Consider the following 23,727-nt stretch of genomic DNA (forward strand, 5'->3'; position numbering starts at 1 on the left):
TTGAAAAACTGGAGTAAATCCATATCTGAAGCCAGAAACTTTTCAAAATAAAGACCGGCCAACTGAATCAGACTTTAAACCTTTGAACTGGTAATCTCACCACATCACTGGTTTGGTTTGTGGTTGGATTTCTTTTTTGTTCCTTAACAACAAATAGAGGGCAAGAAATAAAAAGACATCAACCATGCAACTGTCACAGCCACCAGCACCAGTCTGACTCCTCGTGAAATTTGATCGGTGTTTCCTTCTGCCTCTGAGGTATGGTTTCAAGTAATGGCCAAAACATGTTTTACTGTGAACTAAAGTGTCAACGTTTCATAGTTTGATCTCATTAGACGTTTCCAAGGGACTTTCTTTATGATTGAATGAGTTATTGTTCATGATGAGTTTTGTTGAATCTAAGTCAGTTTGACCATCAAATTGTATTCCCTTAATCCTTCAATCCAGTAAATGTTTATACTCATTGTGAAGTTTCCCTCAACATGCTGAGAAGATTTTGCTGTCACAACAAAAGGGAGAAATGGATGAAGCCTGTGTACCTGAAAAACACGTTCAAGGCAGCCAAGAATGTCTAGACTTCTGAAATGTAGCTGTTGGACTCTGAATATGAGTGAAACACCCTTTAAAAGTTAATTAGGCATGTCAAGCAAAGAGGTGTCACCAGGAAACCACGAAATATATTATTACACAAACTATCAACAAACTTACCTGTAGAATAAAGTATTATCTTACCAAATATAATAGTTGGGGCTTTTCAGCCAATCACTCACTGTAAAAGTTAGGAAAACTGTTACTGAAGTCACCCACCAGACCCACCCATATGGTAAACCAGGTGTGCAAAACTGAAATCTCACTGCGTCATCTAAAAACCACCAAGCCATCCCAACCTGAAAACCAGTCAAGCCAGTTATAAAACAGGTCCACCAAAACACCTCACACCGGTAGATAAGATATGAAAACCCATCGGTCTGATCTGGATCGGTTCCTGGGTTTTGCCAGCAGGCCGAACCGCTTTACCAAAACCCCCTCTGAATGAGGGCTTTGTCCACATGGAGGGTAGAGTGTGTGTGTGAGAAAGTAAAGTGTGTGAAAGAAAGAAGTACAAAGGGAACAAAACAGGGAAAAAGAGACAAAGAAACAGAGAGGAGAGTGAGTTTGGTGTTTCTCAGTGTGGAGCTTAAACGAGTAGTACAGGATGTGCAGCCAAACTATTTTCTCTGCTTGGCTGCCGATTCTTTGTGTGTGTGTGTGTGTGTGTGTGGATATAGGAGCCTGAATGAATGTTACTTGTTCTCTTCGTCGTACACTTGAGAGGGACACATGCACATAAATGCACACAAACTTACACGTGATGCCACAACATTCTCATAGCAAACAGCCTGAAGGTCGGTCCACACTGACACAGCTTTCAGCCTCACCTGTTTCAAACACGGCATTTATTTAGTCTATGTGTGTGCGCGCGCGTGCGTGTGTGTCTCTGTAACCCCGAGAGGAAGAACTTTTTCACAAAGGCTTTTTTTTGTACCTTTTTGATCTACTTTGTATCTGAAGCAAAGAGCAGCACTTGCAGCTTTAACAGACTCTCCAACAAACACACCTAGCTACATTCAAACAAGGGAAGCTGGTGAGGAATTTAGTCTTGGCTAGTTACCAGTGTCTCTTACCGGTAAATGAGATGCCTGCACCATGTTTCCTGGTATTTCCTGAAAACGGAACTAAAATACATTCTGCGGAATCCCCATGCGTTTCCCACAGACTCATCTTTTTATCACAACAGTTCACTAAATGCCTCTTTTTTTATCTAGCTGATGTGCTAGTTTTGCAGTGCTGCTTATCTATTTGCTTCATTAAGCCACTTTTAGCTTATTATAGATTTCTCAAAGCAAAATAATGCTGCTACAGTGTATTCATTTCACAAGTTATTTACTGGCAGCTCCTGAAGGAAGATAAGGCTTTTAGATAACTGCAGCTTTTACCAGTAGCTGGTGTTGGTATCTGTGCAGTGTAAGATGTGTCTTAGCTTGACATGGATGAAGATGTACATGCTCAGTGATCCATGCCTTCGCAGATAAGTAATAAATATGTAAGTTTGGACACTTGGAATGTCTGGTGACTAATATCCTCTATCAGGTTTGCAAATGGGTGACTATTTAATTCAATTCTTAATTGCCAGAGATTGATATTAATGCTTGCCCACTAGCCCGGGGGAACAAAAATCTATATTTGGGCAAGTGGAAAGTCCCATGCAGTTTCCAGATTGGGAAATTGTGATGTCTTCATTTAGCATTGCTTAATGAAAACTGTGTTTCCTTTGTTAACCATCACTTTGCGTCCAGTCTGTATCTGGATTAGGGTTCCGATGATCGTCCAACCACGACAACTAAAGTTGGACCAAGTTCTAAGAAAATTAGAGCAAAAACCAGATGGAAACAAAAAAACGAAGAAGATGCCGTGTGATCACGAAGCGATATGAGTTGGTCTGAAAAGCTCTTCAGTTTTAGAGTTAAAGACGAAATCCCAAGAAATGTTGATTATAGTTCAGTTACTGGCTTATGTTTGGGTTTATCTGTTTAGTGATGATTTTAATGTTATCCTAGCTTGGTAACATTGGCTAAATTGACCTGCACAGCAGTATTCTGCAGTGTACAGCTGTCATTCAGATTGATACGGTGCTCAGTAAACCACAGAGTTAGCCGCACGTCTACCCGCACACACACACACACACACACACACACACACTGAGTGTTTCTGTTTCTTCAAACAACCCTCGGTTGCATTTGGCAATTTTTTTTAAAGTAACAGTGTTGCCGGACATCCAAATCTTCCAAACTACGACAAAGTTCAAACCCGCAAAACTGAACCACAACTGTATTACAAATAAACTATTTTGACTTGAATTTAACACTCTGTGGGTCTTTGTAGTAACCAGCATGAGACTGACCTCAGAGTCAGCACCCCCCCCAGCACCCTTTTTATGTAAAATGAAACTCAACTTCCCTTAAAATGAAACTTTGGGTGATTCACAGCTACAGATTGTTCAATTTCTTCAACATTAGACATGTCAAACCACAGTCTAATTCTGTCTTTTTAGTTATGTTTTCTTGCATTTGAGCAATACAGGAAAGACCTGAAAAGTCAAAGAGGAAAACTTTTGTTTTTAATACAGTGTATATTGTTTCCTTCCAGAGTTCACTGCAGAACGAGAAGACGCACTTTTAGGGAGAGGGACAAACCCAGGTAGGACGATGCTATGCAATTATGAAAAGAACTATGAACACAATATTGTCTCCATTTAGATTAAGTTTGATGATCAGATAAAGCAAAAAGAGAAAATCAGCATGCCCAACATCATCAAGTTTTACCGTCATTTTAAGTACGTACCGACCTGATCTGTGTCGGCCAGAGTAGCTAATTCCCCTCACATGTAAGTTCAACGGAACTATATGAACTCGTCAGAGAACAGTATCACATATTTCTTTACAAAAAGGCCTCATAGAAGCTTGTCATCACCTGTGATTTAGTTTTAGTCATGAAAAAATCCTTTACTGCCATTTTAATGTTATGTGATTCTGGGTGAGGTTTGTTTTGTACGGCCAAAGGATCAAAGTCGAGGCCTGAATGTTTTATTTGGTTTGATTCATGCAGTTTCCTGATGTGACGATGATCACGTGTTTCTCACATGGGAAACAATAAACTACCTTTCGTGAAGAAAGTGCCTGAACCAGACACAGACACGGACACACGTTTGCTCACACACCTCAACTTTACTCACAGACTTACTACGACCTATTTCTAAGCTCTCGCTTTCTGTGAAGCAGTCCAGCTATTTTTTGCTGTAATTCTTTGTCTTACGTGATGTTTCTCGGGGGGGAGGTCTATTTATCTCAACAGAGAACAGAAAAAGGAACTTGACATCTACCTGTCGAAGCGACAGTTCACTCTGGGAAAAAAAGGAAAAAAACAGATGGGAGGGGGGCAGAAATGAAAAGAAATAATTAATTTAAAGTGAGTGTGTCAGGCTTCAGGTTGGCATGTAAGTGATGAAAAGGCCGCCGTTTGTCACCAGATATTATTGATGTACAAACAAATAGACGCTGCGGGAGGACGCAGGAGTTTGGGCAGCTTTTGAAAAACGAATCAAAGGGAAGGGAGAGAGGGAAGGAAGGAGGGGGAGGAAAATAAATGGGTAGAAATTATGAGACAAAGGTGGGTGAAAGATGAATTGGGAGGATGTTGGAGGGAACAGGAGGATGAGAGGACAATAAAGATGAAGAGAAGTGGGTAGAAGCAAAGGTAAAAACATGAGAAGGATAAAAATGACGGTTTGGAAAAACGGAGGAACAAGAACTTTTTCTCCTTATTTATTCTTGTCCCATTCTTTCTCCTCCGTTATTCTCCTGTCATCGCCTAATCTTTTCTTGTAGGGCTTGCCTCTTCTTCCGATGGCATCCTCACCTTCCTCCCCTCTATCTCCTTTTATTTTGCTGTTTGCCATCTGTTTGCTTTCTGTCTTGCTTCTTTTTTATTCTTTTTATTGTCTTAGTTTCTCTCACTTTCCTCTTTTAGTTCATTACTGATTTATCCTGCTCTGTCTTTTCACCCATTCTGTCGTCTCATTATTTACTTGGTCCTTTCTTCACTTTTCCACCCTTCAACCTCTCCCCTTTCCTGTCCTCCTCCTCTTTCTCTTTAGCCTCTTTCACATATCGGCTGTGCCTTTATAGGTGAAAAAAGGTGTCCTTGTTAACCCTCCCTTTTCCTCCTGGTAAGTCGCGGATGCTGAACAGAGGCAGTTCAGCCCTGCATCACAGAATCAGCTGAGTGATGATTACCGCTGGTTAGCACACACGAGGCGGGCCCGTTTCCCCTCCATTACCACCTCCCTCGCCAGCTCAGAGGCGTGTCGGCGACGGCTCAACTTTAACCCACCGTTCTTCCTCTGGACTTTTACACATTACTCGATGAGCAATAAAGGCGCATCGGGTCCGACTTGAAAAGGCAGATTTGAAAGAGGCTTCTGTCTCACTTAACTTCTGCCTCATCGCTCCATCCTTTTTGTTTCGTGCTGCCATCTCCCTTCTTTCTTTTTCACCTCCCCCTCCAATTTCGGTTGTATCTCCCCATGTTTCCCTTTTCCTCCTTAGATCTCTGTCTCTGTTCGTCTTTCCCTCTCTTCCTCCTCTGTCACTCTACTCTACCCTCTCCACCTTTATTTTTACCTTATACTTCCATTCATGCCACCTTTTTTCAGCCAGTCTCAGCCCTCTTCTTTCTCCCCTCCCATCTCTCTACAGATCTGCAGCTTTCTTTATCCCCCTCATCCTTGTCGCTCCATTCTTCCTCTTTTATCTCTCTCCTCCATCCTCTTTCTCCCACTGTCTTTTCTACAGCCCGTCACTCTCCTTCTGTCTGGCTGCCTGTTGAATGAGCGAATGAATTAGAAAAGGAGGATTCTGACAGATGATCTATCACTCGTTTTTCTTTCCTTCCCTCGTGTGCCTATAAAGCGAACATAAATACACCAGCATTTCTTTTTTAAATATAAGTGTAATAAAGTAATGAATATCTCATTAGCATTTTAATATTATTTTGTGTAAAATCTTATCAATCAAGTGAGCACTTAATCACTGGTTTGACATTAACTTTTTTTAATGATAATGGCGTTTTCTTTAATCTCGTTATATTTTGTTCATTAGTTTTCTTTATATTAAAAAATTTGACATTTTCCACACTGAAGAATCATTATGATATCAGTATCTTTGTGTTACTGAGGTGTTAAAACCGCCATGGGGCTCCAAACAGAAACGTGCACCAATAATGACAAATAAACTCCTATTTAAACATGTGAAATTAGATTGGAGTAGCTCCTCTAAGAATGCAGATATGATCAGCTTCACACTAAATACTAATAATCAGTCAAACTGCATTAGATTAGACTTGACAGAGTGTTTCACGTGTTGATAGTGATTATATCTGTAATAACCCAGTGTGAGACTGAAAATATCTGTGATTCTATAATCATCAACATCTAAAGCAGCAGCAACGGCACAGAGAAATCTTTTTTTCTGTGTCTCTTACAAAGACAAAGACTGAGGCAGACAGACTGAAATTGGTGCTTTTTTGGTGGCCACTCCAATCATTTGGGAGAATATAACACACACGCACAAACACACACACGTGCACTGATAACATGCACGGTAATCACACACACACTAGCAGAGATTGAAGTCCACAGTTTGAGTGAAGATTTTTTTTTTTTAATTTTGGGCAGGACGAGCGGGGTAGCACTCTCTCCCTCAAGCGACCATGGGACTCGGCGAGTTGCCATGGAAACAGCCCAAACTGCACCGGAGGAGTGATTGAGAGGGGGAGAGAGAGGGAGGAAGAGGTGGAGAGAGGTAGACGGGGACAGAATAAGACGGAGAGGGGGAGATTTTGCTCCGAAAAGAAGGCCCTCTGATGGCGACTGTTGTTCCTCTCCACTCAGTGTGAACAGTTTGGGGTGTGTGTGTGTGTGTGTTAAAGAATGGGACTAGACAGAGTCGTGAGAGGAAGAAATGCAGGTGTGTGACTGTCTGAATTTCTGTGATTTTCTATGTGTGTGTCCTGTTTGTGTTTTTGTGTTTGTGCAGACACATTTTTGTTGTATACCGTAGTCGTTAGGACATCTGATTCGCCGTTGGAAGGCTGAGGCTAGGATCAGGTTCAAGCCAGGGGTAAGGGTTGGGCTCACAACTATACACAAACCTGTGTGTGTGTTTAAGTTTGTGTAGGCAACTATAATTTGTGCATGTCGATTGATATAGACAGTACAACATGTCTATGTGTGCGAGGATAGGCAATTTATTCTTTTTATATCTTTAATTCCCCATTTTATGTATACATAAATCCATCTTTCGATACCCCATATAATTTGTTGTGTGTGTGTGTGTGTGTGTGTGTGTGCATGCTTCTCCCTGGGCTAGCATCAGTGGTAAGCTGTGATTCAGGCTGTGAAAACACTGATTTGGCAGCCAGCGTGTCTTCCTCTGTCTCCAACAGGCTAGGCCAACAGAAATCCACTGCTTATTAACTGATACTTTATTACAAAAAAGTGGTGTGCGCATGCGCGTTTGTGTGCATTTGTGTTTGCGTGTATGGATCGGTTGGGTCGCCCTTAAATGTGGGGTCTTTGGAAAAGGGAGGCCGCCTCGAAGCTGACTTCTTGTAGAGACGTGCAGCTGAGTCGGACAGCAGGTTTTCATAATTGATCTATTATTCTGTCTGTAAAATGTCAGAAGTGTCTGTTGGAAAAGGTTCATCTAGCCAGGTGTTCATTTTTGTCAGCTGTAAAGATTCATAAAGATGCCTTTTTTCTTTTTCAAACCATACAGGGTGTGTTTCTTGAAAACGTGCAGCGGTTTTAAGGCCCAGGCTGTGATTTAGTGTTAGCTTTAAATGCACAAGGCAGTGGTTGTGGACGTGTGCTTCAGTGACATCTCGCATCATTATACATGTTTACATATATAAAAATATACATTTAATCTTCTTGAAATTATTCACAGTATTGATTCAAACCTGATTACATCCATACTAAAATTAGACCTGATCAGTTTTTCATTTGCAAGGATCAGATTTCAATCAGATTGATACTCTTGATATCGGAAAAGTGGACCTGGCTAATTCCACTTATGTAGTAGAGGAAGACCAGCACAATGGAGACGTATCATAGAGCACATAGACCTATTTTTCCTGCTGACTGTAGTAAGAGGGCGAGTGAAAGTGGACCTTTACGGCTCAGTTTGTCATCCAGAAGCCTGTGGATTAAAATCTGAAGCAAAAGCTGGTGGCAGACAGCCCTTCCTTGCTGAATTTACCAATCAAAAACTGAGCAGTCCAAACATTTCAAGGTCTTTAGTTTTTGCTAAGGACTCCAACAAAGAAAGTGGTGTCTTTTATATGTAAACTGAATTTCAATTTATTTCTTGTATTTTGCTGCAGATCAAGTTAAATCTTTACAAAGTACAAATCAATTTTCTCTTCTCAACCCTGAACAACAATGTGTGCAGTGGGAGTGGCAAGTGCAGCTGCTGCATCAGGACTGCCACAAGTCAAATTCAAGCTGAAAGGGCTGCAGCTTGCATTTATGTTGATTAATATAAATTTATATTGCCCTCACAATGTTCACATCTTGAAAATGTTACTGTTGAAATTCAGCAGCTGCATCTGCAGAACTTAAAGGCTGATGTCACAGATTCATTTATCAAATGGAGGCTGCAATTCTTACAGTGACAGAGGGGGCAAAACATTGCTGAAAAAGTAAGTGGTGCTAAAGAGAAAAAAACAGCTGGAGGTCAGGTACGTGATTGGGTTTAAAAAGACCACCTTAGAGAGGCAGAGTCTCTCAGAAGTAAAGCTCAGCAGAGGCTCAGCAATCTGCAAAAAACTGCATGTAGAAAACATGGAGCAGCTTCAGGGTAATTTCATTGTATTCAGTTTGTTGAAGGTTATACTGGCAAACAACGATGAATTCACACATGAGCGCTTTTGCACATTCTCTTTCCGCAATTTTCTCTTAATGAAACAGAAACAGTGTATTTTTTTCATCGGTTAAGATGTGTTAGACTCTGCCAACCCCCGGTGTGTGATTAGCTGGTTGTTTGGTATCTGTAAATATTTCTAGAGCTGTATTTTTCAAAAATCTTTTAAAAAAAGATGACATACAGGTTACATGGTGTATTTTAACCATGTATTCAATCATGTTTTGTATTATTTAATTTCTTTTTGTATTCAGCATGGTGATGTGGTGTTTAGCACCGTCGCCTCACAGAAAGAGGGTTCCAGGTTTGATCCCCACCTGGGGCCTTTCCGTGTGGAGTTTGCATGTTCTCCCTGTGTATGCGTGGGTTCTCTCCAAGCACTCCGGCTTTCTCCCACCGTCCAAAAACATGCCTGTTAATTGGTGTCTCTAAAATTGTCCTTCGGAGTGAGTGTGAGCGTGTGTGTGGTTGTTTGTCTCGTTTGTCTCTGTGTGGCCCTGTGATGGACTGGTGACATGTCCAGGGTGCACCCCGCCTCTCGCCCGATGACCGCTGGGATAGGCTTCAGCCCCCCCGCAACCCGACCGACGGATTAAGCGGGTATAGAAAATGGATGGATGGAGGGATTTTATGTTGAAGAATTGATGTTTATAGAAGTTTGAGCAGGAGAAATCAGCAGAGCTTAAATTAATTTTCTGGCTATTATAAAGAACTACACTGATGTTTAATAACATTTTTTAGCCATTTCTAGTCCTCTTGATCTGCAGAAATGCTGTGCTTGTGGCGAATTGCAAATCAAATGGAAGTGGCCTTTTTCTAAGGAAAAATACATCAAATTGATCTTTAGTAACTTGTGGCATGCACAGTGAAATTTTGTGCTTTGATCAAGTATTTTATTCTCACACAAAGACATGCTTTCTGCTCCGTTAAAAGAGAAATCTTTTAACGGAGCCATGAACTTTCGGAAAGCTCACCTTACCTCAGCTGTGGCACATCCTCAGAAAACAATGAGGTTTCTCTGCGTTTGTAAACTGACCACATCAGACGTGCCGCTATATGTCCATGTTAAAATGCTCCGGGGGCTTTTTCAGAGGAGAATGAACCGCAGCGAAAACCGCACACTTTGATGAGCTTGTACACACTCGTTACTTGCTGGTTCATTAGGTCATGCACATGTGTTTTACTGTGTGTGCGCTGCTCAGCATTATTCTGCGAACTTGAGGAAGAAATTGTGTTTTTTTTCACTCCCACATGCAGTAAACAGCAGTCAATCTCATTGCATAAGACCTTCGAAAGTTCATCTGGTTTCGATGAAATTTTTCCAACCTCAGAACATCCTCACCTGCCAGCTTTGAGATGTGTGCTTTTCTTCTTTCTGTTTCATGGAAACTGTTATTTATACTTGAGCCAGTGTAGTAATCCTTAAAAGATGTGCCATCTAATGTGTTTTTAATGATGCTGCCACAGGAATTTACTACTTAAATTCCATGTCAGAAAGTATTTGAGAATGCTTTCTGTGGCTGATTATGTTAAGTTGTGATGAAAGGGCAGTTTCATTGATTGTTGTTCAATTTAAAATAGTGTGTCCCTGTTGTACCTCCCATGTCAGAATACACTGTACAAATAGGTTTTCAATGGGCGTGGTTTTCACATGCTCATTCTTGGTTGAGAGCCCTTAATGTCTTTCTTCAACACGCGGGATACCCTTTACTGTCACTCTTTTGTGTACAATGAACTACTCCTACATATTGCAAGTTATGCTTCTGCAGTGGTAACTGACACACCAGCTATGCCATTTATCAGCGGTGACAGAAAATGTCATTGTACAGAGTGGTCATTTTTCAATGACTAACTGAGACCACGTAAGGAGTCGCAGGGGGAGCATCAGGCAGCATCCTGACTCCCAACCATTGGACTCGTGTTAGAGACTAATGTATGTCATCTTCCTTCTTTTTACTATTAACTTTTCTCTAAGTGTTTACCATTAAAAGTAGTTAAGTTAGTCAATAAAAGTATTTGGTTGAAATTATACATTATGATTTTGACACGAAGAAAGCTATTGCCATAGCAACATATTGAATATCTGTAGAGATGTTAGCTCAGGAGACCCTGCATGTCCAAAGATGATGCTCTAGGGGGTACCCTGTCGCATGTATGTGTTGGGATTGAGAAGGCACAGATTTAAACCTTTTCTTACAGCTGGTGGTTTGGCTTCTTAGAGCAGTAAATGCCATAAAACGAGTAGAACACCACCAGCTGTAATGTTCAGATCTGATTTAGGATTAGTACCAAAAGATGTTTTTGGACCAAACAGTTTTAGTAGCTTGCTGAGGGGTCATAGGGGCTGAAGAACTCCCCGAAAGACGACGAACCTTCAAGGGTTTCTCAGAGTTTTGAAGTGGCATAAAAACCAGCTGGTCATCTGCTCTGTAGACCCAGTCTGTTCATTCCTATCTGTTTTGCTTTTTTATTTAGTTTCTATGAGAATAACGTTCAACTAGGGCTGCAAGCACCACTGACCGGGCCCTCGTGCTCTTGCACACATCGGGGTCGACGTTGGACTCTGTCCGATGCGCACCGCACAGCACACCCGCCTGTCAAGTGTAGAGCAGGATGTGAGAATCCCAGTCAGGCGTAGTACCGCCAGATGTAAAAAGTGACGTTTATGGCCACCAGCAGGTGTCGCTATAAGCATGTGTAAGTTTGGTCATATGTATACGTTCTAGGTGGAGCCCAAGTACAGCTTATGAAGTTTGGTGAAGATCGAATAATGTATGTGGGAGTTATAAGTTTCTTTGTTTTTCATGGCGAGCAATGGCCAGTCGTCAAACTTTGAGGTTTTGCCATGGCCACACCCTTTAAGGTTTGAGAAAGCTTTGCAAGATTCTTTATCCCCCATGGCTTAAGAGTAACCTGGCCAAGTTTGAAGCCTGTAACTTGAAATGTGTAGGAGGAGTTCGATCATATGCGAGGTGTGGAAACGGGCAAAAATGGCACCAAAACGCATGTTCCACTCAAAATGGCCGACTTCCTATGGACCTGGCACCATGGTGTCCATAGGCTTTTTTGTGCGTCTGGGCATGACGAAGGCGTGTACCGAGTTTCGTCAGGGTATGGCAAAATTACCCCATTTGTTTGACATTATTGCAATGTTGTAGGTGGCACTACAGAGCCATTTTGCGCCGCCAATGTTCGCAAATGCCAAATTGCGCCGTTTCCCCCACGACAGGTGTCCCTGGCAAAATGGGCGTGGTTTGGAGCAAGTTTTGCAAACAATAATAATAATAACGCCTTCAGGAACAATAGGGCCTTCGCAGTTCACTGCTCAGGCCCCAAATTATTGTTCATGTGACTAAGGGTTTCCTGATCTTTACAAATCCGTTCCTGTGTTCAATCAATCAAAGACCCGTTGTGATCGGTGATTGTAGAGTTAGATCGCAGATGTTCGAACTATCCTGAGGTATTAGCTAAAAAAGACTACATAAAAAGAGTTCTATGAGCTACAAATCTCCTTGATTCCTGTGGTGCAGACACAAAAAGGAGGGGACACATAATCCAGTAGCTATAAGAATTTAGAATAGAATCTATTTATGTGATTGTGAATGGAGTGTGTTTTTAGGGATTTTGCTTATTTAACAGTATGTGCTGGAAGTACCTCGATGAAGCTTTGGGAATTAAGGTGAATGATCATTTAGATAGAAACAGAAAGCTAAAACTGTTAGCGAACAGTCACCACGGTAGTCATGTTTGTTTCCAATTTTGACTGTCTTTGTGGCTCAAGTTTGATCTCCAGTTCATCAGCAAAATAACAAGTTCCTGGAACTCACCAAGACAGCAAAATGTATTTAGTCCTAAATAGACCAGCTGATGAAATTCTAATGTGCTGTAATTCCTATTCATTGTTTAGCTTTGAAGATAGAAGAGTTTGTCCCCCCCGTCAGTTTTAGATATTAGCTTATTCCACTGCATGGTACCAGAGCACAAAAGTGAATGAATTCCCACATGTCTGAGACATAAATCTGTAAAATGTTTGTTTAACTGTCTGAATAAGACTGCACCTCATTTACATACGCTGGAGAGGAAACATCTAAAAGAGCTCTGAAAGTGTGTTGCGTTCAGAAAACTGACCTCATTGAATTACCTCAATTTTTCCCTAAAATATATACAAGAGGGTTGTTTCCAAGAGTGTCTTATGCGGAGGTTCGGAGTAAACATGATTATATAAGTGAAAAACAAATCTGTTCTTGATGAAAAGGGGAAAGAATTCTTTCACTGGCCATAAAACATGACTTCAAACAAATCCTGTAAAAAAAGGAAAAATACGGTCGCTTTGAATCATCCCTTGCTGTTTCATGTCTCATCGATTGAAGGCAATCAAATTTTGATTTGACATTCAACTCAGAATTTAATTAACGTGACTTTTCCACTCTGCAGTTGATTAATACAGAATACTTCTGGAGCTTCTGTTTGTCTCCTGCATTATGAGCTCAGATGTTTTCTGACCTTTGACCTCTCCCCTGATGGCTGTTTGTTAGGTTGATTGTTCGAGCGGTTTGTTCTGCTGTTGCACTTGTCAGAACTTCTGAAGCAGATTGATTATTTGTGGAGTGACCTCAGCGCTTTTGCTCCGATATAAGAAATGAAATCACCGTTATCTGCTGTCGATATTAAAATAATTTGTTTCAAGGCCAGCAGCTATTTATTTTTTGGCTAACCCTGCCTCATGGCGTCATGTGACCTTTGACTACAAATTATAATTAGGTGGACTATTCAATCTGGCTTGTGAAAAGGTTTGGAGAAATTTGACTGTTTTATTTAGTTTCTACGAGAATAACGTTCAACTAGGGTGTGCAACCTTGCCTTTTTTATCAGAGTCAGCATCAGCAGTATACACACTTCCTGTTAGAAAGCATGTTGACGCTTCAGACCTGTTGTGCAGTTGTTTCAGGACATACTTAGCATGACTGTCTTTATTGAAACACTTAATCTTCTTTGTTTGGTATTTAGAGTTGCTATAGCCTATTGAATGATCAAAATAGAGTATTTTTTTAATGTTTGGCTCAACATGTTTGGATAAAAGTTAGATAGATTTAGTCCTTAACAGGCAGTTGTATTTTCCCTTACTGTGTTAAATTGTTTTCTTTAGTTGTGATAGAGATGGACTTCTTAACAACCAAATCAAATGACGTTTGCTTCTCTTTAAAATGTATTCTAGCTGTTAAAGTTAATGCAACTTTTCCTACTGCTGCTTCATATTTAGGTCTTTTGTGGAGCAACTTCTTTTTGTCTTACTTGCCTTCACAACACTTTACCAAACATTTCCCAGGCAGAAAAAAAAAGATTTTTTTCTAATATTCTCGATTAATATCTAAAAAGAAGAAAGTTGTATTTTTAGTTTTTCCATGGATCAAACACTAAAACTTGCTGAAACAATATCAACTTTCAGACTTTTAAGAAATAGTCTCACCTCTCAAAGAGGAAAAAAATTTTTTTGGAAGCAGTCTCACCACCATCATACCGTAAGAACTCAAAGTTTTGATTCATTAAGCAAGTACAGCATCATGTTGTTGTCGCACATCTGTGACATCGCATATTTGTAGGCAATAAGACCCAAGAAATCGTGTCGACTTCTTTGAATAAGGCGCAGTATGTCACCGTTAAGGTTTAAGAAAAGATGCTTTAACATCTTTAAACAATTACCGAAAGGCAAAAACGTCTTAAAAAGATATTGAAAATTAATTTAAAAGCCTGAATATATGTCATAGCAGAAATCAGCACCTTAAACTTCAATGTGCTACATGCTGCCACAAAACCAGGACCTATTATAGACAGACAGCAATTCACAAGGTACTCTTCTGAACCTCAGACTACTGTCTGAAGAATTTTACATGACTCCACTACCAACCCTCCATCCTCCTCATTAGGTCTTTTATAACGGCGAAAGACACATTGTGGATATCTCTGGAAGCTCTTAGAATAATGAGAACAGGCTGAGCCCTCCTTGTAAAGCTCAGGATGACACTGTATCAGTATATTAATATAGTGTAATATAAGCAAAGTTATCCATGTACAAAGTTATCCATATGGTACAAGGCACAGTGTTGATTAAAGTGAAGTTCAGAGCCTGAACAAAAAGACCTTTTAAATATCTTATTATCTGTATTTTTGGGTGAAATTTTCCTTTTTTCATTCAGTTTCTGATATCTAAAACATTTATCGATGGGAGATTCATGCAGACTTTCCCAGCCATCTTGTTTGGGGTATGTGATTTAGTGTGTGCAGCCTATAACTCACCCGCCATCTTGTTTAACGCGTGTGTGAGTTTTTGGCGACAGTTGAGGTGTGTGTGCGTGTGCTCATTTCAGTGTGAATACTGTACAAGGAGTCGGCGCTTTAAAGCTGCTTGTCCCATCGCAGCCAATGTCAACAGCCCAGCGCATAACTTCCCATGAGCCTTTTCCCCTAGAAGGTAACTGCTCGGCTCGCCCAGCTCCATACGAGTGTGTGTGTGAGAGTGTGTTTGTGTTTTTAGCGCCAATTCGTCAGTGTGTATCTATGGTGAGTGTGTGTGTGTTGCAGCACCCATGGGTGTGTGTTTGCGTACTATGTGTGTTTTAGTCTATTATTTGTTTCTCTGTGTGTGTGTGTGTGTGTGTGTGTGGATATACTTGGATGTATGTCTTTCTGAGGACCCGTTTGAGTTTTAGTTCTTGGCAGAGAGGACAATTGGAGACAGTGAGGTTCTTTTGGCCTCTCGCACTTTGGGAAAGTAACTTAAAGGGCAGTTTTAGGGTGTGATTTGTTTTTTACGGTTCGTCTGTATCGGGTTTAGGTTTGGTTTGGGTGAGGTTTAGGAAGGAGATTATATTACCCAGCGTCCTCACAACGACAGAAGTGTAAAAATGTTTGTGTGTGTGGGTCTTTACATGCATGCTGCTGTCTTGCTGATTTGCACTCATTGGGGGCCTTCCTTCACGCTGCGTGTGCATGTATTGGTGTTAATGCACGTGCACACACAGCATGAAGTTGCACACACACCACTATCTAGGCAGTATGCTCACCAGTACTTCCACAGTGTGTACAACAGCTGCTCATACCAGCACAGGTACTGCATGTGTGCACGTGTGTGCACGTGTGTGTGTGTGCGTGTGTGTAGCAGAGCGCAGTAGAGCAGAGTGGCGGGTCTAATGCGATTACGTCCCTTGTCTCCGTGCAGAACTGATAAGGTATTAGAGGGCGGGCCGTGATGAGATTTAAATTAATTCAGCCTCCATTCAAATTCACCATGAGATGAGCTGCTCCATTATTTGGCCTTGCAGCCCAACACCTCCCCCTCCTTTCATCCCCTCATCCTTTCCGTCTCTCCTCTTGTCTCCTCCTTTAGTCCTCTTTCTTTTACTCCTGTTTTACTCCAGCTTGTGACAAACCCACTTCCTTCGCTTCTCTCATTAATCCCTCCTCCTTTTCTAGTTGTCTCTTTCCTTCACTCATTTCCCTCCCTATTACTTTGTTTCTGGCAGTGTTCTGCTCCTTCCAGGTTGTAATCCCTCATTCTTTACTTTTCCCTCTTCTTTTCCTTGCTCTGATTTCCTTTCCTATTCCCTCCCTCTGTCATTACTTGTCTCCCTCTTTTGTCTTTCTCTTTCCATTATTTAAGGGAGGAAAAAGCAGGATCTTATGTCTCCCTTTTATCTGGTTTTGTCCAGTTTTTTCCTCTTACTCCCCTTTTCCCTCTTTTGCATCAACCTGAATCATTTTCGTCCCTCCTTTCTTCTTCCCTTCCTTCACGCCTTCATTTTTACAAATTCCTCCTCCATTTCACTCATATCCTCCTTTATTCTTTCTTTTATTCAGTTTTCTCTCCCCCCTACCTTGTTCTCCACTTTCTCCAGCTCATTTTTTCACCCCATTCATTCCTGTGTTTTCTTTAACCTCCTTTCCTCTACTTCTGTTCCTTTTTAATCCCACCCCCTGTTCCTTTTCCTTCCCATTGAATGGCCGATCTTTTAACATTGCATTACATGGTTGAAGCACATGAACACTTGAAGTCATATGCCAGCACAACTGACAGCAACAAACTTTTCCTTCATTTTCTCTGTAACCACGGTGATTAGTCCCACCCGCACAGGCCAGTCACAAGCATTTTCAAGATTGTAGATTTTACATGATCTTACTTCACGTGACTGAAAAAATTGTCAGCTGTGTCATATATATATATATATATATATATTTGTATACTATATACAGTATACTTTTACAGCGATTGTCATTTTTCTTGTGAGCAACCAAGAGGTTGGGATTCAAATCATGAATGAAACACCAAAACTTAAATGTCTGTTTTTGTGGAGCTAAAAGATGATTTCAGCCATGGATCTTCCCATTTCCAATCTGTTCGTGTTGCAAATTGCAGCGGGTCGTGGGTGTTTATATTCGTACCTAAGAACGTAAATGCTGTGAAACAGCAGAGATTTCTGTTTCATTGGTCTGATTCATTGCTCTATTATCACAGTCCGTTAACTGATGTTTCAGCTCGGTTCATTTAAAGTCTGTATGTCAGTATGTAGGTGGCTTTATAACATGCTTTAGAACATACTCGATAATGTATATTGCCCCAGTTCACCATACTCTTGTCTTATTTTGGGATTCTTGCATGGAGATGGACCCAGATATGATTATTTGGCTGGTTTGCGTCAGCACCAGGTTTTTTAATGTGATGTTGGAGTCCGTTTCCATATTTCTATTGAACAGGTTGTTCCCTCTTACTTATTTTGTTTTCCTCTGCAGTCTTCACCATATTTTACATCCCTCCTCCTACACTCTTTCTCCCCCTTTTTTGACTCTCTGTTGTTCATTGATTTCTTCCCTACCTGCATTACCTCTTAATCTTTGTTTTTTTCATCATTCCTCTTTCCTGCATCCCATGCATTTATTTTCTTTCACATTTTACGTTTTTATGTTATAGCTTCATTTCCTTCCTGCCTTTCCTCCACCTCTCCCATCACCCCCACCTGTCTGGATGTATAGATCACCACCCTTTTTATTTCTATCCTTCTGTTTTTTATCTTATAGACATGCTTTTTTCTAATTTTTCTACCAGAACCGTCTCCGCCTTGTCCCAATTCCTCACTAAATTCTGTTTTATGTCCTTCCTCTACTCACCTCCGACCTTAGTCAGGTTCTTCTTTTCCCCACCACCTTACTCTCTCTTCTGATTTCTATCTCCTCTCTTCCTTCTTTCTTTCGTAAAATCCTCCTCACACTGTGTAATTCCTCCATTCCCCTCCTCTTGTCTCCACCGTCTCCTTTCGTCTGCTCTTTTCCTGCTTTACCCTCCCTTCCTCCCCTTCTGCTAAAGACCCCTGCCATTTACCCCCTCACTACCCCTTTTCTTTCCCTCCGTCCACCGGTGAAGCTCTTCTTCAACAAAACATTTAACCAAATGGAGTGAAGCTTAACCTATCAGAATGAGCAGCTTAACGGGTGTGTGCCTGTGTGTGTGTGTGTGTGTGAGCATCACAGCGTGCTTCCCATTGCTTGTGCATGCATATTAATGTGTACGTGCTTGTGTTGTTCAGTGCTTCGATATGCGTGTGTGTAATTAAACCCAGCCACCATTCAGTGCTGTCCTCTGCTGTGCGCAGCCTGCTGTTTTTGGCCAAAATTTCACAAACCTCTCAGTAAATAAAGCCAGTTACCGAGTCTCAGTAACAGCCGGCGACGACGCTCCATGTTAGAAGATGCTCAGCAGGTCGTTGCAAAGTAGACTTTTTTTCATGCTTCTGAGAAATTTTCAAACCGTTTCATTGGAAAATTGACTCACGATTATCCACCTTTGTTTTTTTTTTTCCGATAGCAACTTAGTCAGAAGTGACAGAGCCTGCAGGGGGACAGAGGCAGAGTTGAGAGTCTCACTCTTGAACAGCTGGTTAACCTTTGACCCTCCACCATCATTGTGACTGGTATTTTTTGGCTCAGAATAAGTTTTCACAAAATTTCAGTTTAATTAAGAGCTGCAGACAGGGAAGGATTGACTGTGGCAATTAGTAAATGACTCAATTTGCATATTCATAATCACTTTATTTTGATTAAAATAGCTGCAGCAAGCCCAAACGTCGAGAGCACATGCGAGGAAACCCTCTCAAACTTCCAACCTCGAGTGGCGGAATGCCAGAATGGCAAAAAGAAAGCTGAACCAGTTCATCAGCACAGGCACCTGGAAATCAGATATTTCCAGAGCAAGTTAACACCCTCATTATGTAGCAGGAGAACACCAGGCACTGCTGATTTTCCTGAGACACAAAAACAAGTTGTACTCGCAGTGAATTTTAACCTCATTAACCTGGACCCCATGGACGTTTCACGAGGACAAATGACAAATCCACTTTAATTGCAATGTGTTTTTGTCAAGATGTCAAGGAAATGTGCGGTGGTGATGCATGAGTTTGAAAGAATTTTCCATTTCGTAGACAGGAATAAGAAAAAAACACGGTGTTCTGGGTTTAAATATTTCACTTATTTTTATAGTTTTAGCAAATGACATTCAGTGTGTTTCCATCTACCTGTTTTTATTCAGAATTTTCAGTTTGATCTCAAAGGAATTTTAGATGGGAAGAAACAGTCACAAAACATTTTCACAACAAAATGGGTGAGGCTTGGCCGTGCTCTAGAAAGTTTACTGATTAACTGCTATATACATTTAATCCAACATGTGGTCCAGGGGGCTGGAGCCTGTCCCAGCTGTCATTGGGCGAGAGGCAGGGTACATCTTGAAGAGGTCGCCAGTCCATCACAGGGCCCCACAGAGACACAACAATTCACACTCACACTCACTCCTAGGGACCAGTCAATCTAACATGGATGTTTTTGGGTGGTAGGAAGCCGGAGTAGCTGGAAGGAACCCATGCATACACTTGAATAACATGAAAACTCCACACAGAAAGGTCCTAGCAGGGATTGGAACCAGAAACCGTCTTGCTGTGAGGCGACAGTGCTACCCCCCCAATGAATTATATGAATATTTTTAACTTGCATTTGCATACAAATGATGTCAAAGTTCCCTCTTCCCTCTTAAAATCATTCTTCACTAAAAAAAATCTCCATTTTAACGTACGGTATCTAGTTTTACCATAAATACATTTTTTCTACAGTATTACATGACAAATCATGAGCAGAATCATCCATGAATGTTATGGCTGAGGATTTCTGCTTTGAATCTTCAGAGCACCACCTACATCCCCAGAAAGGCGAGATCAGACTGCCTGCCTTTATGTTCTGTGATAAGTTAGGAAGCTAGGTAGAGAAGACAATTGAGGTAAGGCCGAGCAAAGGAGCCACAGCTGGTTTAGAAACTAGCTAGCTCGGACTCAATGTGCACATCTGGGAACTCAGGCGAACAAGTAGGATCTACAGAGCCATGAGCTCGCTGAGGTATATCCACTACCCTGGAGTTCCGGGCTTATTTGTCCACAAGCTTGATCAGCTATCTTCTCTCTGCTGAGAAAGCTGGTAACTCTGGAGTTGCAGGAGCTTGAACCTACCAGAGCTAGCAATCCTGATTGCTTGGCTGGTAACCAGAGAGCTAGCAGAGCAGGCGATGGAATGACCCAGGACATCTAAGCCAAGTGCTTGGTTGGGATCTCCTGAGATAGCCAGCTAGAAGCCAAGAGCTTGTTTGTTCCAGCTCTAGTCGGTCAAGCAGAACCTTTCTAATGCTGTTGAAAGCCGTAGAAAGTGAAAATATTTCCATTTCCACCTGCAATGATCGTATCAAATTTAGCTTCCTCTTCCTGAGAAACGTTCTGTGTTTCAAACATTTACACCTGATTTACCCCAATGTTAGATATGCTAAATGGAGCATAACTTAACAAAGGTAGAAATTAAACAGGGAAGGCCAGCAGTGTCAGCTGAGGACAGGTGGAGATGTGTGGAGACCATTAGCATAGTCATAGATCCCCATTCACTGAGTTAGGAAGAAAGTAAAGAGTCAGTCCCAAGTCATGTAAAGACCATTCAATGGTAATTTGTGGAAAAACCTAAGGAACACACATAGATTTTAGAGAGATTAATAACTGCAGGAGTGTAAATCAAGTAGCTGTTCTGCAGCAACTCTTCACTCAAATCATAAGTGAAGAGTTATTACATGAGGGACAAATTAAAGAAAAAAAATCTGAGTCATGAACCACAAGAGGCAAATTTTCTTCTTTCTCCAAGTATGTTGAGCCACCTGAGGTGTACAGCACCAGGCACCATTATTGCAAACCATAGCCTTCATTTATTGTGTTGATGGTTGAGATGGAAAGCTGGAGTTATGATTCAGGCCAAAGCAGTTGACTTACAACATTTTTAGGAACATCCAACCTCTGCTTCAGGTCACAGATGTGTCATTGCAGGTCATTCTTAGCTGTCTTTTCTCATTTGCTGAAAATGATCAAGACAAACACGTTTTTGTTTACTTTTAGAGGCATCTAGTAGGCGAATTTTCAAAGCCACCTGCTTAGGAAATGAGGTCATGTTTATTGATCACCAGCTCCTTCTATCCCTTATGATTGTCCAGTGGTCAATTCATGTTATACAAAATCTCTACAATGGGCCTTTTGAGCATTGTGCTCCCTGTAAAACTGAATCTGAACCAGCTGCCTAAAATTACCAATCCCTTCTTAAGGGTCATCTTTGTGTCCATACACAGCTGCAGCATTGGTAGAGCTCTATAATCTTATGTAGGATTTTGGACCCTGGTTCTAATTTGATTTGGCAGAGTGCATTTCTAATGACGTACGTCTTGTAGAAATGTGGAGAGGAGGGTTCCAGCTGTGAGCTGAATTTGTTAGTTTTATTCTGGCAAACATGTTTTAAAAAAGGTTAATGGTTGTCTTTAATGAAGAACTTATGTGATACTGTGAGCAATCATGCAAATGTTGCAGAGATGAGACAATTGTAACATTTTTAAGTGGAAATATCTAATTTAGTGGAGAAAATTGTTATCATAGAAACTGCTAAAAAGTTAATACAGTTGCTCACTGATCAGTGACTTGTGAGTACAGAAAATAGATGATATTGGTTGTGTATGAGCTAAGACTTTCTTGGAATCACTGGCTTTGATCAGTAAGTTGATGGTGAACGTGTGAATGTTCACTGTGTATGTTACCAAAGCAAATTTATTGCACTGTGGCTTGTATTGGGACATTGAAAGCAGCAAGAAGAGCGCTCATTAAGTGTTTTCACACCATATACGACTGTAAATGTCATGTTTTCAGTTGTTCTGCAGGACGGGGTGTAAACTGATTTGTGCAACTTTAAAACCTGAGATTTTAAGTAAAATTGATAGAGATAATAAATTACATCCAGCCAAACATATGCTTATTGCTTTTCTACTGCATAGGTACCAAAAATCAGATGTGCTCTTAGCACTTATAGCAAGAAATATTTGACCAGTACCATAAAACATCGTCCTCTTCTCTTGCTGTCTTCACTGTTTTTCTTCACACATATAAGAAAAAGTCTATAGAGATTTCTTTTGAGTCTATTTGTGGGCTGAAACACGGTGGGAAGGGTGATCACCATCGTAACTACACCTACATCATCACATTCGTTGTAAATCTTCATCCTAAATAAATCATCATTGATTAAAGCCCTGTTAAAAGGAGGATTTGGAGTATCAGTTTGTGAATGTGGCTCATCAGCAGGAGGTAACACATCGTCAGTGCTGCAGCTCCCACAGCGTTTCCTCCTGTTATCAGATGGCGATGCAGGTGTTTGGTATGAGCAGGAGGAGCAACCTGTTTGATTAAAATGTAATGGGGATAAAAGAGAAAGAGTAATGTGTGTTGTGTAGCTGACCTCGTGTTTCTCAATTTGTCTTCTTATTCACCTGCTCCTCCAACCATCTTCCCCCCACCTCTGTCTTCTGATCACTTGCCTCCATGCAGTTTTTTTTCCTTCTTCCTCACATTCTCTTTTCTCTCGTCTGTGTGTGTGTCCCAGGTAACGCAGCTCTGCACTGGTGATTATTTATTTGTCTTATTTAACTTTGATTTCCCCTGTTTAGTTATCTGGGATTGAGAGGGGAGCAGAGAGAGAGTCTTCCTGTGGAGCACTCAAGTTCAATGCCCCTATGTAGGCAAGTCTCCTTGCTCAAGGGTCCTTCAGACAGACAGTGAATCCCCAATTTAACCTGTGACCTGCCTTTGAGAGTTTAGGGTTTGCAAAAACGCGAATTTTACCTTCTCTATGGTGATGTTTTTCAGAGAAGTAGGAAAATGAACAGCATATTTGGCTACAGGCTGAATTATAAGCAGTTTTTTAATTTAATGAAAAGAGAACCTTCGGGAATAAAAAATAAATAAATTAAGGGGGGGGGGGGGGGGGGGGGGGGCGAGGACAAGTGAGAGTGAAAAGATGAGGGAGGCAGGAAACAGGAGACAGGCACATGAAGCCTTTTCAGAAATCAATGCAATCAGAGCATCGGCAATATCCGACTGATTCATACACGAATAAACAATATTCATAATATTTCAGCATGAAAAAAAAATTCCTAATATTGCCATGGAAACAGAGCTTAGGCAGACTACAGAAGCCCAACAGTAAACAAGATAAGGTGTGTACAATGCCTTGACATTCCGGATAATCTCAGGAACGCATCTCTTCCAGGTTTTTCATAAGTGAGATAAGAGCTTGTCCGACTTATTGCCAAAGAGATAAGATGTTTACATTGGGCCAATCAAATGGAAGGTACCTGAGTGTGGCGGGCACTAATTGCATATTGATGTGCATGTTGGGGAGATGGTGGGTGATGAAGGTTTCTTTCTTTTTTATTGTTTCAGCAGTTAAAATCAGTTATTGGACATTTTTCCAATCACGCCTCTAAAGTGTCGGCATGGCGGCGATCAACAAACAGTGATGCAATTTACTCCCCAGAAGCAGCATGTTCCAGACAAAAGAACACAGCGCCAAAGTCACCCATTACCGCCCAAACTGCTTTATTTAAAGGTGAGAAACAAGGTTCAAGTAGACGTAAAAGTGGATGGATCTTGTTGGTAACAGTTCCATTTGCTCAAGGCATATTGAGGTTTTTTGACTGGGGGTTGTTACATAGTGGTTCAAGCTTTTTGCATCTGGTGTTCACTTTGTCACTATGTGCTCTTAACATAGCATCTGCTTCATCCACTCGGCTTGGCTCCCTTGGCTTAAGTTACCTCTGTCCTAAGCTGTT

General features: G+C 41.1%; 1 protein-coding gene across 2 annotated transcripts in view; it reads left to right on the top strand.

The window, feature by feature from the left end:
- The window catches only part of LOC140275458 (zinc fingers and homeoboxes protein 2-like), a 120,479-nt gene that overhangs the window by 58,173 nt on the left and 38,579 nt on the right, over positions 1-23,727 (top strand). Inside the window, exon 3 of one of the 2 annotated variants that reach the window (XM_072370928.1) lies at positions 3,187-3,237. The exons of the other annotated variant lie outside the window; for it this stretch is intronic. The gene's annotated coding sequence lies outside the window, so the exon portion shown is untranslated. The remainder of the gene's footprint in view (positions 1-3,186; positions 3,238-23,727) is intronic. 2 annotated transcript variants of the gene reach the window in all.

This window comes from Leuresthes tenuis, unplaced genomic scaffold, assembly GCF_036924035.1.
Source record: "Leuresthes tenuis unplaced genomic scaffold, fLeuTen1.0.hap1 SCAF_18, whole genome shotgun sequence".
Classification (NCBI taxonomy): domain Eukaryota; kingdom Metazoa; phylum Chordata; class Actinopteri; order Atheriniformes; family Atherinopsidae; genus Leuresthes; species Leuresthes tenuis.